Source organism: Lithobates pipiens, unplaced genomic scaffold (assembly GCF_037356315.1).
Source record: "Lithobates pipiens isolate NorthernLeopardFrog02 unplaced genomic scaffold, aLitPip1_a1.2 Scaffold_16, whole genome shotgun sequence".
Lineage (NCBI taxonomy): Eukaryota > Metazoa > Chordata > Amphibia > Anura > Ranidae > Lithobates > Lithobates pipiens.
The window spans coordinates 468151502-468163875 of NW_027507748.1; positions in this window are offsets into that span (position 1 = coordinate 468151502).

Here is a 12374-nt window from a genome sequence, read left to right on the forward strand (position 1 = left end):
ACACGAAGCCTTAGTATAAAAGCTTAAGTCGCATTTACATATGTACAGTCCATTATTGTTATGTCACATGTTATTGTGCATCACGCTAAGTCAGCCTAGTTAAAAATAATGGAATATTCACCCTAATGTGCATAAAATAGCACACTGGAATGAAGTTTAAGTTCAGAGTCACCCTACGTTCAAAGCAGATCTCAATATTTCATGGTTAGAATTTATGTAAAAAAAAATTGCACCTGAACCTACATTGCACTACATAATCCTCACTCCTAATCAGGTCCCCAGGAGCCTATAATATAAGAAAATTGGGCAATCTAGCCCCCTCACTATAACAGGGTGGGATCCCTGGAGCCATGCCCATTGTGCATGAACTTGTTAGGGAAAGCTGACAAATGTATGTAGGGTGAGATACTTTGCTATAGGGTGCTATACACTACACTGTTAAATATAGTGCTATACTTCGCTATATTGTGCTATACTATAAAATACAATGTGATGAGTTAGATACCCTTGTGTCCCTGCATTTAGAGTTCAATATATCTAAATATGTATTTTTGGTATGGGGGGTATTGTGATATTCTAGATTTTGTCTTGCCAGGGCTTTTTTTTAAGTTTGGGATGTGCAAATTACACTTGTTTCTGAACAGTGGTTGAAACAGCCCTTTGTGTGCAGCACACTGCCGTAATGCTGTGTGGTAATAGTATGCATCAAAAGCACTACACATTGAAGGGTGTGGCGACCCAGCTCCAGTATGGAAAATTGCTAGAGAGTTCCATTCTCCCACTGGAGGGAACCTCCACTTATCGCATCCTCTGCTGCCCTTAATCATTCATTGACACCCACTCCAAACCGAGGATCACCGACGCTATTACAAGGCATCGGAAGGAGCCGATAAAGCTTTGTAGCTTCCCTACACTCTACTCCAGGCCACAACAAAATGCCGGCAGTGCCTGCTCCATGCAGCCAGATGATAATCCCGCAGACTCCCACAGCACCCACCACCGTCAGCAGCAAGGCCATCCATCAACCGATGGACATAGTAGGTCCTCATCTGGAGCATCCAGCCCCTCCACCTGGAGTCTAGTGAAGACAAAACCTTGCAGGGAATCCCCAGGCCAGCCACAAGCTCAACAAAGCATGGCAGTGAGCGGGGCCCAGTAAGCCACAACAGCTTTCCAACCTCCCACCAATGATCCCATTGCCTCCTTCCCCACTCTGAGACAACCTATATCAGACACAGTGTTTAAGGACTTGCTGTTTTCCCTTTGGGCATCATTACATGCTGATATTGTCTCAGGGGTGAAACAGTGCCAAGAAGATGTCCGTGCCATGGGAGAAAGGATAGACTGTATGGAAACCACAATGGGTGATTACTCCACATCCACGCTTGTTGATGCCCACTCAGACCACAAGGAATAAATGATCTGGCTAAGGGACAAAAGAGCTGACTTGAAGGACAGGGGAAGAAGGAATAATATTAAAATTAGGTGTATTCCAGAAGCCCTGAATGCGACTCAATTACAGCAATATGTGCACCACCTTATTCTCTTCTCTTAATATGTTGCTGTCACCCAAAGAGCTCACAATTGACAGAATCCATAGGATAACGAAACCCTCCTTTCTTTCTGCTGACATGCAGAGGAACATCCTGCTAAGGGTGCACTATTATCAAGTGAAGGAGAAACTGATTGCCGCTTTTTCGAAGAGCTGACACCACTCAAGGGCAGTATGCTTCAATTCAACTAAACAAGCATACCCTACAGAGATGCTGGAACCTGACGACCATCACTAAAGCACTAAGGAACCACCAAATCCCACACAAGTGGAAATATCCAGCCACACTCTCCATAACACACAATGGAGCTATAGCTCCTGTCTCTTTCCTGAAAGAAGGGCTTGAGGCCCTTCATCAGTGGGGCATCATCCCAGAACATACACCACCCCTAACTTCTGGGGCTCAGCTGACCTTGCTTTAAAACAACTGGCAAGTGCGCATGCGCGGGGTCTCCTAAGATGGCCGCCGGCATCTAGAGCTCCGCTCCACCGCCGCCCTGCTTTGTCCACCGGAGCCTTCCGAGCGCCCCCACGCCATACCGGACGGCAGATCCTGGTGGGGGAACACTCAGGGAACCCGCGGATGGCGTCCCTGAGCGCCAGAAAGGACTTGTCAGGCCGTATGAAGGCCGAAACCGGCCCTGTCAGTTACGCCAAGATGGCGGCGGCTACACGAGGCCTCCCAGTCACAGCTCCTCAGGAGGATTCCATAGCGGACCAGGACCAGGACCGGATGCCTTTTCAAGGTACAGACTGTGCCCCTCTACCTTCAGTTCACTCTCCCTCTTCCACTGAGTCATTGCTAGGGGGATTGAGTGCAGGATATCCCACTACACCTATGAGGGATCCCCATACAGGCATGCTGCTGGCAGTCAGTGAGGCACAGGAAGATTTCCCTCCCCCCACAGACTTTCCTTCCATGATGACAGCTTTCTCACATATGCTTTCCAAAAGCCTTGCTATTCAGGCTAATCAGATCACTACCTCCATACATGCAGATCTGCAGCAAATAGGTCTGAGACTGGACACTGTGGAACGGAAAACTGACCAGGCTGTATTACGGATCAATCAAAATTCGGCTAGATTGGAGGAGGTTCAGGACCAACTAGAGACTGCGTTTGCAAAAATCGATGACCTCGAAAACAGGTCAAGAAGATACAATTTTAGGGTACGGGGGATACCAGAATCTGAAAAAGAGGTTCACAAGGTGGTGAGATCTCTCATTAAGAATTTGATCCCTGACATCCCGGATCGCCATCTAGAACTGGATAGAGCACATAGGGCTCTCCAGGCCCCCCGCTCTGACGGTTTACCCAGGGACATTATAGTCAAGCCGCACTATTACTCGGTGAAGGAGGAGGTCATGCGAAAATCCAGATATGCAGAAAATCTCTCGTTCCAGGGTCACAAGATCCAGCTATTCGCTGACCTCTCCCCATACACTATACTGAGGAGAAGGTCGTTTAAACCTTTGCTACAAGTTTTGTTGGACAAAGAAATCGCATACAGATGGTCGTTCCCTTTGAGGCTGAACTTTTCTTACAAGAACAAAAGCTTTGGATTCTCCTCGTTCCAGGAAGGCGAAAAACTTTTGACTCGACTAGGTCTGATACAACTGGAACCCGCAATGGAAACTTCCAACAGGGGTACCCCAGCTTCAACCAAGAGGCCTCCCCCAGCGAGCCCGCTGCAACAGATCTGGCTGACGCAAAGCTCCAAACGATCCAAAGAAAATCTACCACCTTGAGACTATTTTAGTTTCCCCATATGGGGGCTGAACTCACACTTTTTCGGGGTTCCCATGGTTGAGGCCTGGGCCACGGGACTCGGGGGTCTTACGGGACTCTCTTGGCCCCCTCCTCTACCTAGAGGGTTATGGTTGGGAAGTCTTCCCATGTTCTGAAATGTTCTTTTTGGGGGACTTCTTCCCCTCCCTAAGTTGTCTGATGTTCTGCTCTCCTTTCGCCATGTATCTGTATAGAGGAGGGCTTTGGCACTTTTTGCATTTTTTACATTTTTGGTATTTTTATAACTCTTGTTAAAAATTATTATTTTTTTTTTTTTTGCATAATAACTTTGGTCCAGGTTAACTTCTTTTAGTTTCAGGTCGAGGTCTCAGGCCTTGCTATTATGGACTCGAATGACCGGTACAACGAACTCTTCTCATATCAGACGGGCCTGTAAAGTATATGCATTATCGGGAAAGTTACTAGGTTTACTGTATATGGTAGCAGGGAATGTTTTCAGGGATATGCTAATTTTCACAATCCTTGTTTTGAAGAGTCCTTTACGGCCATTAGATACTGGTATGATAAGGGTATGGCCATTTCTCCACCGTCTCTATTTGGGGGGAGGGGGGGGTGGGGGAAGGTGGGTCTGAATAGAGAATTGGGCCATTATCTTTGCCATAGGTACAGGAGTGTTACTCCATGGTCAGAATTCTTGAGGGGCGCTCGGTTTAAATTCTCGATAGGAGCTGGTGACAGCTCCACAGTTTATATATTTAAGGTGGCGGGGCGGTGGTGGATTTAGTGCGCTCCCCCTGGCTCAGAGGTAATGTTTACGCTTCTGGGCCATTTTCGGGGTAACCTTATCTGGGGTTGCCCCGTTCATTTACGAAGGAGAGTTGGTTGGAGGGGTTCCGATCGCTCAGGGGGGAGAAAGGGGACGGGGGTCCCCTGTATGTATTTTTCTGTCAACGCAAAGATGTTACAACATGGTTCTCCTCATGCTGATGTTCTCTCTCTCTATGATGGTTTATTCTTTTTCTTTTTCATCTCTTTCTTTCTCCTTTCTCCTCATGTTTATTGCAGACAAGACAACTTCACATACGACATCCGGTCTGCACTCCTGGACATTTATAGGATCTATTGGTGGTTCTTGCTTCGCACACAGCGTGGCTCTCCTCATGTGAGCGGTGAGTTATTTTTCAGTTGCGTGGGTTCCCCCCCTCTGGTCCATGGCTGACACACCTGCTAAAGTGCCCACTCTTAAACTAGTTTCGCATAACACTCAGGGCCTTAACTCTCCACTAAAACGCAGGAAGATTCTAGAACATTACCGATCCATACATGCAGACATTTTATTACTACAGGAGACGCACTTCCCTTCCTCTTTCAAACCCACATTTTTACATCAGCACTATCCTCAGTTCTTTTTGGCATCCGCGGAAAACAAGACTAGAGGTGTGGCAGTGTGTTTCTCCAAACATATAAACCTCTCTCAACCTGAGATTGTTCAGGACCCACAGGGGCGATATATTCTGGTTTCGGGATACATAGATGGAGAATGCTACACATTTGTTTCCTACTATGCACCCAATAAGGGCCAAAGCTCCTTTTTTGCATCCATGCTGAGGAAGCTTCGGATCCATCTTCAGGGCACGGTATTTATTGGAGGTGACTCAAATGTAGCATTTGACTTTTCTCTGGATAAATCGGGATCTGGGGGGTCAAAACCCAAGCGTCCGTCAAAACAGAGCATTAGCATAGCTCGCATGCTCCACGCGGATGGTCTGATTGACTCTTGGCGGGAGATGAACCCTCGGGCGAAGGACTATACGCATTTTTCGGCACCGCATCACACCTATGCCAGAATAGATCACATATTTACGAAATCCCAGACGGTTCCTCTGCTGGTTACTGCCAGGATTTTGGACTCGTCCTTATCGGACCACTCCATGGTGGTGGTAGTGTCCAGGAGACCTGTGGGCTCCGGGAGCCGCCCATGTTGGCGTCTCCGGGAATCCATTTTGAGTGACCCTGCACATAGCGCAGTGTTGGAGGCTGCTATTCGGGAATACTTTGAGCTGAATGATACCGGGGAGGTGACGCCAGTTACTTTGTGGGCTGCACATAAAACTGTAATGAGAGGCAAATTGATCCAGTTATCCTCTAATCTCAAAGCGCAACATCGGGCTGACACCCTCAAACTCACGGAGGAGTTCCGTTCCCTAGCTAAAACACACAAACAGCGTCCTACGGCAGATTCATTAGCCAAACTAGACGAGGTCAAGGCCCGACTGAATATGTCCTTAACTACAGCGGCTGCTCAACATCTTTCTTGGACGGGGGCTAAATTTTATGCACAAAAAGACAGGGTGGGCTCACGCCTAGCAGTAAAACTGACTCCCAAGCCACGATCTCAGTCCTTCCCTAAGATCAGGATTCACTCAGGGGACCTCTCTCAGAATCCTGTTAAAGTCATGGACACCTTTTTGCAGTTCTACTCGGACTTATACAAGCAGGGGACTAGTCCCTCCAAGGGTGCTCGGGAGAGGCTCCTGAGTGATCTCCCACTGCCCAAGCTCTCGGAGGATCACAGGGACCTTATGGAGGATCCGTTCACTCAGGCAGAAGTACTTGACACTATTAAAATGCTTTCGGTGGGTTCTGCCCCGGGTCCGGACGGATTCTCCAACGGTTATTATAAGAAGTTTGGCCCTTCTCTGGCTCCTTATCTGGTGAAAATGTTTAACTCTCTCAGGGATGGTACTGCCATGCCTTTGGACATGAACTCGGCATTTATATCGGTGATTCCAAAACCTGGTAAAGATGCCAGCGTGGTAGGCAATTTTAGGCCTATATCGCTTATCAATAATGATATTAAGATAATGACGAAAATACTGGCGAATAGGCTCTCAAGCTTTATCTCCCGGTATATCCACAAAGATCAGGTGGGGTTCATCCCTGGGAGACAAGGACCAGACCAGATTAGACGCGCAGTAGATGTTATTTCACTCCTAAAGGCACAATGGGACAGGGGATCCCCGCAACAGGGGTTCCTGCTGTCCATTGACCTTCATAAGGCCTTTGACTCTATTGATTGGCGGTACCTTACGGATATTCTGGAGAGGTGGGGGTGCGGTAAATACTTTCTTAACCTCATATCGGCTCTTTATTCTAATCCTTCGGCTCAGGTGCGTCTGTTGGGCAGATATTCTAACAAGTTTGGTATTGGTAGGGGGACAAGACAGGGGTGCCCATTATCTCCACTTCTTTTTGCCATAGCCATAGAAACTTTAGCCATTGCCTTACGTTCTAACCCCGACATTAGGGGGGTCAGGTGCGGGTCTGGCGAACATAAATGCGCCCTCTATGCGGATTACCTTCTTCTTTTTGTTACATCGCCCCTGACCTCTATGCCCATCATTAATCGGACTTTATTAGATTTTAGTAAGATCTCGGGACTCCGGGTCAATATGGAGAAATCTTTAGCCCTGAATGTTACGCTACCTACCGATGTGCTAGCACAACTTTCGAATAATTTTACCTTCTCCTGGGCACAATCCCAGCTTCCATACTTGGGAATAAAACTCACTTCTGATATACACACTCTATTCAAAGCTAATTATCCCTACATGGCGCAAAAATGCAGAGAGGATTTAGTACGTTGGTCTGGTTGTGGCATCTCCTGGATGGGTAGGATTAATGCGGTGAAAATGACACTTCTACCACGTCTATTGTACTTGTTCCGCTCGCTCCCAATTCCAGTCCCCAAAACATTCCTTGACAAAATACAAACGGATATAGTGAGGTTTGTCTGGGGGAAGAAAGGCTATAGGTGCTCCTCAGCCACACTCTACCGATTGAAATCTCAAGGAGGGTTGGGCCTTCCCAATTTATGGGGTTATTATCAAGCGGCACAACTGGCCCAGATATCAATGGCTTTCTCGGTTTCTGTAAAACCGGACTGGTTGTTGATGGAAAGGCAATCTATTCCCCACCACACAATAGATTTCCTGATGGGATGTTGTCCCAAACGCAGACCAGCGATTCTAGCTCCCACTCTCTCGCATTCATTGGCGCTTTGTTCCAACCTATTCAAACGGGGCTCTTTGATCTCTCCACTGAAACCTCTGACTCACATTTTTCATAACGGGGATTTTCCTCCGGGGGAAAATATAGAAGCTTTTAAATGGTGGACGGATAAGGGGTTATACAGAATCGGACACTTCTTTTCCCCTTCCGGCCCTCTTTCTTTATCACATTGCAAAAAGACACTAGATATGCCTGATTCGGAAATGTTCAGATTCACACAAATTTCACACTTTTTGAATTCCATTTGGACTTCAAAACCTCTTCCTCCTTTTATAACGCAATATGAGCAATGGTGTGCGCAGGTCACGGACCAGAGGGGGGGCATTTCCCTGATTTACGCGGCTCTCATGGGGAAGGACAACAAACCCCCCTATGCTCTCGCGTGGGAAGCTGATTTGGACAGCTCATGGGATTTGAAACAGTGGTTCGGGGCCTCGATGAGAGCTCACAAAGGTATACTTAATATTTCGCTAATAGAGGCAGGTATCAAAGTACTGTTTCGATGGTACTATGTTCCTTCCAGGCTGGCAAGAATTTTTCCGGGTTCCTCACCAGGGTGTTTCAGAGGATGTGATCTGGGAGGAGATATGTTTCATATCTGGTGGTCCTGTCCACGCATCCGTTCCTTCTGGAGGAAAGTGTTTCGTACAGTTAGTTCAATTACGGGGACCGCTGTACTACCACACCCCAGTTTAGCCTTACTTAATCTTTCCATCCCGGCTTTGTCCAAACATTTACAGCAATTAGCGTTTTTTGTTTTCCTTGGGGCTAAAATTACGTTAGCTAAGGCCTGGAAGAAACATACAGTTTCGTACAAGATGTTCAGATCCAAGGTAACATGGATTATGGTGCAAGAACAAATAGTGGCCAAGTGGCATGACAAAACGGAAAGATTCCGGTTGATCTGGGAACCTTGGGCGACATTGTGTAATATCTCTCTTATTCCAGGAGTGCAGCCGGGTGCTTTGTCTTCTAGGACAGGTAACATTTGATTCAGCTTTTTACACTGCCTTTCTTTCTCCTCTCCCCCCTTTTTTTCCCCCCCGTTTTTGTTTCCCTTTTTCTCACGTTTTCTCTCTTCTCTTATTCTTCACCTCCCTTGGTGTTTTGGGATGGGCCCCAATTGGGGTTCTAAGGGAGATGGCAGCGATGTTGTTTGCCGGTCTTGGCCCGATATTTCTCTGGGCATCCCAGGTTTCTGAACTTTGTTGAGATGGGTGGGGGGGTGTCCTGGTCTTGGCGGGCGGGCCTAGCCCTTGGTTTGCAGCTTGATCCCGTTTGGGGCACCAGGGGGTCCGTGGCTCGTGTGCTTTGATTAGACATATCACCCCATGGGGGCATAATTGCTTGGTATGGGTACAAGATAATACTAATGTTTTTCAATGTACTTCCTGTTGGCTTTATTGTTTAATTTGTCAATATTCTGATCTAGAGACATATATGTCTAGCTCTGCGTAGCCTATGTATGAGTGGATTTAGCTTGTATTGTATTGAGGAGTATTTTCCTTTTTTTTTGTTCTGTTCTGATGCAAATCTTCAATAAACATTATTAAATTAAAAAAAAAAAAAAAAAAAAAAAAAAAAAAACAACTGGCAAGTGGTGTCATACAAACGGTCCTCTAAGAAAAAAAATCTCGTATTGATCGACCGTCATGTTAGCAGGATCACATGCTCATGGACCTAATGTCAGATCCTCTTCTTATGACTTACCTCATGTTGTTTTTGTCTTCATTTACATTGTTTTCCTTTCCTATACCCCAATATGGTATGAACACCTCTGCTCAACTTGTATCCACAACCATCCGAACCCACGCTCCTGCCTTCCTGGCAAGCAACTCCAAGACGGATGACCATACTTCTGTTCCTCCAAGAACCGACCATCCCGGAACACCAGAGACTTCACTGCCCCCCCCCCCCCCCCGTGGCCTCCTACTCTACCACAACCATGATTAACCCACCAGCACTACCACATACTCCCTCAACACAAATCCAATGACAATTCATTTTCTTTCAATGAATGCCAGGGGAGTGAATCATCCAGCTAAATGATTCTCCCTGTAGAAAAAGGCAGCCAAACATAGGGCTGATATCTTAAGCATCCCGTAAACCCATTTCTCAGCATCTCAAACCCCTCTCTGCCCAAAAGAAAGAGGGGCGTTATCCTAGCTATCAAGAACATTCTAGCCTTCCAACTCAAAGAATCAGTGCTCGATGCAGAGGGCAGATACATTATCCTTACCTGTGATATCAACGAACAACCCTATACCCTAATGGCATTGTACGATTCAAACTCACACCAACTCCACTTTCTATGTAAACGTTTCCGTTGTATCAAAGCCATCAGATATGGTAACCTACTTATGTGTGGAGGCTTCAACCTGACCACAGACCCACTAATAGACACTATAGCTGGCACTGGGAAACTTGTAGTCTCTCTACGTTCACTGCTCCACAAGGAGGACTTCTATGATGCCTGGAGATGCCAACATGCAAGTTAGAGAGAGTACACTTTTTTTTTCCTCGAGGCACCTTACTTACTCTCACATTGACATGTTCCTTACGGACAAGTGGTTGCTCCAGCGGGTATCTATGACATGCATCTATGATATAACATGGTTGGACCGTGCCACAATATCTTTGACATTACTAGAAAAAGGGTCCCCCTCCCATCTGGTGTTGCAATACTAGGGTTCTCCAAGGCAAACACTACTTCCCCCGTGATCTCTTAGCATCTCCGAGACTTTTTTTAGTCTTAATGCAGCATCAGTCACTGTTCCCTACGCCCTTTGGAATGTCCACAAGACTTACATTAGAGGCATTTTCATTCAGCAAGGGGTAGAGCTAAGTAACAGTATACTTCCAAACTTAACTTACTTCTTTCTGAAATTCACAAATTAGAATCCTGCAACAAATAAAACATTACCCCTAATGCATCTACCATGCTCTTACAACTCAGGGAGTAACTAAGAAGCCTACTTACACAACATTATGATAAACACCTCAGTGAGCTGAAATTGCAATCCTATGCCAATTAAAAGAGAGCAGACAAATACGTAGCCAACCGCATCAAATCAGGAGATAGCTGATAGCTGATTAGCTACTTAACTACTACAGCGTGCTTTACAATTTAAAAGAAGACTCAAAAACACCAAAATCTAAAGAAAAAGATATTCAAAATTTTCTACATAATCCCAGACTCCCTCATCTCACTGAGACCCAACTTCAAACTTTAAACCAGCCCTTTAAGGAGCCAAAGATCATAAAGGCAGTCACTTCGCTTCCCAATGGGCTTTCCAATGAATATTTCAAAACTTTCATTACTACTCTTGTACCTTATTTACAACCGGTTTTCACCAAAGTTGCCCTCACTACCTTCTTCCCCTTGGAGATACTGAGAGCTTATGTGGTCATGATCCCTTAGCTGGGGAAGGATCCCAACACACCTGCCAATTGTAGACCGATTTTGATCTTAAATAACAATGTCAAGATTTACGCCAGGCTTATTGCAAAACATCTAGCGGACATAATTCCCTTCCTAGTGCAACATGACCTGATGGAATTTGTTAGGGAGTGGCAAACCTCTGATGCTACTAGGTGGATTCTCAAGATTATGCATTATGCTGGGAAAACCCGAGTGCCTTCACTGCTGCTATCTATATACGCAGACAAGGAGCTTTACAGAGTTCACTGGTTATACATGTCAAAATGAATATCTAGATTTGGGTTTGAAGGTCATATCTTAGCCACAATCCAAGCTCTGTACTCATGCCTAACAGTGCAAGTTTACACCTCAGGCCTCTTATCCAAACAGTTCACCCCTTTCAATGGGACCCGACAGGGATGCCCCCTCTCCCTGACCATCTTCAACTTGGTAATAGAACCGCTTGCAGAAGCCACCCTTCCATCAGTGGCTTTAAATTTTTCTCCCTAACACACATCATTAACTTATTTGCTCACAATGTTATGCTTCTTCTAACCAACCCGAGTACCTCTCTCCCACAGGCCCATCAGATCATATCCCAATTTAGCGCCATTTCCCACTACAAAGTAAATGACACCAAATCGCTTATTCCCGGACCTAGGTGTCAAAGTTAAAACCAAACAGATGCTCCAATCTACCCTATTTTATACCTGGAGTCTGAAGGGGATCCCCTACCTGGGTGTGACTTTAATGCCCACCTCCTCCTCACTTGCCTCATCCAACGTGAAACCCCTACTCCAAAAAATATAGGCTCAGCTAAACGACATCGCAAAACATGAGCTCTCTTGGTCAGGGAGTCTAGCGGCATAAAAAATGACTATATTGCCTCAAATCCTATACATTTTTAGAACACTACCTATCCCCATCCCCGCTTCATATTTGAAATTCCTGTCGGGTCAACTACCTAAATTTCTATGGAAGAGTAAAAAAGCCAGGTGCTTGAGTTTAAACTTAACACTAAATATGTCTGTTGGTGGATAGGGATGAGCTTTCGTGTTTGAGTCGAACCCATGTTCGACTCGAACATCGTCTGTTCGCCCATTCGGCGAATTCTAAACATTATGGGTCGTTCGCGCCAAATTCCAGTAGCGCGTCATGGCCCATAATTCACTGCGGCAGTGCATTACTGGCTGCTGATTGTCCAAGCATGCACAATGACCTGCATGCTTTGGCCAATCACAGCGCAGAAAAAACAGAGAGCCATGATTGGCCAAAGCCAGGGTGGCTTTGGCCAATTATGTCTCAGGGGGTTTAATACATGTCCCACACTATATAAGACTACCTGCATGACGGCCTTGTGTAGTGTGTTGTGGCTGTGGAGAGGGATAGACAGAGAGACAGTGTCATTTTATTTAAGTTAGATAGAATAGGCAGGCGAGTCAGTTTTGTTTTAGTGTCCTTTGCACAGTGTACACCTAAAGCTTTACCTGAATACATTTGCTGGTGTTCTCATACAAATACAGGCAAGGAGCTTCAGTATTTTGTTTTAGTGTCCTTTGCACAGTGTGCACCTAAAGTTTTA